Source organism: Oncorhynchus tshawytscha, linkage group LG30 (genome assembly GCF_018296145.1).
Source record: "Oncorhynchus tshawytscha isolate Ot180627B linkage group LG30, Otsh_v2.0, whole genome shotgun sequence".
In the NCBI taxonomy this organism is placed as follows: domain Eukaryota; kingdom Metazoa; phylum Chordata; class Actinopteri; order Salmoniformes; family Salmonidae; genus Oncorhynchus; species Oncorhynchus tshawytscha.
Window position 1 is genome coordinate 45,022,970 of NC_056458.1, and position 3,497 is coordinate 45,026,466.

A 3,497-nucleotide genomic window follows, 5' to 3' on the forward strand; every position below is an offset into this window, starting at 1 on the left:
CTCAAAAACCGTGCGCGTGTGTGTGATTGATCATCTCCAGTCGGGCTGTGATCAGTAATCAGAGGCAGAGCATCTTTCAGAACTTTAGTAGCTGTCATGGTGTGTTTCATTGTTTGGTCGTGAGTAGCACCAACAGCTGAAGAGAGGAGACTGTTAAGTCACTCTGTCTGTCTGTCTGTCTGGCTGTCTGTCTGGCTGGCTGTCTCTGTCTGGCTGGCTGTCTGGCTGTCTGTCTGGCTGTCTGTCTGTCTGGCTGGCTGGCTGTCTCTGTCTGGCTGGCTGGCTGTCTCTGTCTGGCTGGCTGGCTGGCTGTCTCTGTCTGGCTGTCTGGCTGGCTGTCTGTCTCTGTCTGTCTGTCTGGCTGGCTGTCTCTGTCTGGCTGGCTGGCTGACTGGCTCTCTCTCTCTCTCTCTCTCTCTCTCTGGAAGTGTGTTGTCACTTTCACAGCTCTGCCAGGGACCATTACAATATGGTGACTAGGAACACCACTAGCAACAACGTCTCTATATTCACAACAACACAATCCCTACATCTCTTCAGATTTGATGCAATTCTATTGTGCAAAACGCTCCATTGAGGACTGATAGGAGAGGGCAGCGTATAAATTAAGGGTCAATAGCACTTCTGAATTGAGCCTCTGATTCAATCCGGGATTCAATCCGATCGCCTCTTTTAGGCTATGCACCTTTTTAAAGGCAATGTTCCCCATGTTCGCGGTGACCACATTTATGTTAAACACTGCATATGTCAGCTCAATCAGAAATTACCTTTAAATGTCAAAGCAAACTAATAAAGCAGAGCTAACCGCTGATTGGATAGAATGCCAGAGGGCTCAATTTGAAAAACAACGTATTGTCTGTGCACACAATCATAGAAAAGATGGACGCAATTTATTTACCTTTAAAACATGTTCCCTGTCATTTTAGTTATGCAACCTTTATATGCAGTATGGAGCAGCTGATGATTTCAGCAGATCTGTGATTAATGCGGCTTTTAAAGGTTCACGTTTTTTAATGTCACGTGCACAAGTATAGTGAAATGCCTTTCTGTGTGTGTGTGTGTGTGTGTGTGTGTGTGTGTGTGTGTGTGTGTGTGTGTGTGTGTGTGTGTGTGTGTGTGTGTGTGTGTGTGTGTGTGTGTGTGTGTGTGTGTGTGTGTGTGTGTGTGTGTGTGTGTGTGTGTGTGTGTGTGATCTTTATCACGGAGGACAGCTGTTGATCTGGCCGGAGAGGACACGTTCAGCACCGCCTGTTAATGAGTCCTATTGTGTAAAAATGAGTCCTATTGTGTGTGTTGGACTGTCAGTGACTGTGCAGGGCCCTGTCAGTGTGTGTGACTGTGCAGGGCCCTGTCAGTGTGTGTGACTGTGCAGGGCCCTGTCAGTGTGTGTGACTGTGCAGGGCCCTGTCAGTGTGTGTGACTGTGCAGGGCCCTGTCAGTGTGTGTGACTGTGCAGGGCCCTGTCAGTGTGTGTGACTGTGCAGGCCCCTGTCAGTGTGTGTGACTGTGCAGGGCCCTGTCAGTGTGTGTGACTGTGCAGGGCCCTGTCAGTGTGTGTGACTGTGCAGGGCCCTGTCAGTGTGTGTGACTGTGCAGGGCCCTGTCAGTGTGCATAGAGACAGTGAAAAAAATAAACCACAAGGGTCAACTCAGATAGTCTGTGTTGTTCAGCGGTCGTATGGCTTGGGGATAGAAACTGTTCAGGGGCCTGTTGGTGTCAGATTTCATGCACCGGTACCGTGCGGAAGCAGAGAGAACAGTCTATGGGTTGGCTGGAGTCGTTGACGCTTTTCCGGGCCTTCCTTTCACACCACCTGATATTTTGGTCCTGGATGGCAGAGAGGTCGGCCCCAGTGATGTACTGGGCTAGCTGCACCACCCTCTGTAGCGCCATGCGATCAGGGGCGGTGCTATTACTATACCAGGCGGTGATGCAGCCAGTCAAGATGCTCTCGATGGTGCAGCTGTATAAATTATTGAGGATTTGAGGGCCCATGCCAAATCTTTTCAACCTCCTGAGGGGGAAGAGGCGCTGTTGTTCCTTCTTCATGACTGTGCGCGTGTGTAGACCATGTTAATTCCTTAGTGATTTGGACAACGAGGACAATCTCACATTGGCCTCGGAGAGTGAGATCACCAAATCTTCAGGGTCGGTTGGCAAACCTCACACCCGGCACAAATGTTGTTATTGTTGAAGCGTTCATAAAATGCACTGAGTTGGTCTTGTAGAGAGGCATCGCTGGGTAGATCACGGCTGGGTCTTCCTTTGTAAACCGTAATGGACTGTAGCCCCTGCAACATACTGCGGGCGTCAGAGCCTGTGAAATATGATTCCACCTAAATTGTCCTTTTGCTCGTCTGATGACTGCAGTGGTCATAGCGGAACTTCTTCTACTTGTTACTGTCGTCAGCCGTAGCTTCAGGGTTGTCTGGGATAAGTAATATTCCTGTCGTCAGCCGTAGCTTCAGGGTTGTCTGGGATAAGTAATGTTCCTGTCCTCAGCTGTAGCTACAGGGTTGTCTGGGTGAAGTAATGTTCCTGTCCTCAGCTGTAGCTACAGGGTTGTCTGGGATAAGTAATGTTCCTGTCCTCAGCTGTAGCTACAGGGTTGTCTGGGATAAGTAATGTTCCTGTCCTCAGCCGTAGCTACAGGGTTGTCTGGGATAAGTAATGTTCCTGTCCTCAGCCGTAGCTCCAGGGTTGTCTGGGATAAGTAATGTTCCTGTCCTCAGCCGTAGCTACAGGGTTGTCTGGGATAAGTAATGTTCCTGTCCTCAGCCGTAGCCTCCGAGTTGTCTGGGATAAGTAATGTTCCTGTCCTCAGCCGTAGCCTCCGGGTTGTCTGGGATAAGTAATGTTCCTGTCCTCAGCTGTAGCCTCCAGGGTTGTCTGGGATAAGTAATGTTCCTGTCCTCAGCTGTAGCTACAGGGTTGTCTGGGATAAGTAATGTTCCTGTCCTCAGCCGTAGCCTCCTGGTTGTCTGTCAGCCGTAGCTACAGAGTTGTCTGGGATAAGTAATATTCCTGTCCTCAGCAGTAGCTTCAGGGTTGTCTGGGATAAGTAATGTTCCTGTCCTCAGCCTGTCAGCTACAGGGTTGTCTGGGATAAGTAATGTTCCTGTCCTCAGCTGTAGCTCCAGGGTTGTCTGGGATAAGTAATGTTCCTGTCCTCAGCCGTAGCTCCAGGGTTGTCTGGGATAAGTAATGTTCCTGTCCTCAGCTGTAGCCTCAGGGTTATCTGGGATAAGTAATGTTCCTGTCCTCAGCCGTAGCCTCCGAGGGTTGTCTGGGATAAGTAATGTTCCTGTCCTCAGCTGTAGCCTCAGCTGTAGGGTTGTCTGGGATAAGTAATGTTCCTGTCCTCAGCTGTAGCCTCCGGGTTGTCTGGGATAAGTAATGTTCCTGTCCTCAGCTGTAGCCTCCGGGTTGTCTGGGATAAGTAATGTTCCTGTCCTCAGCTGTAGCTACAGGGTTGTCTGGGATAAGTAATGTTCCT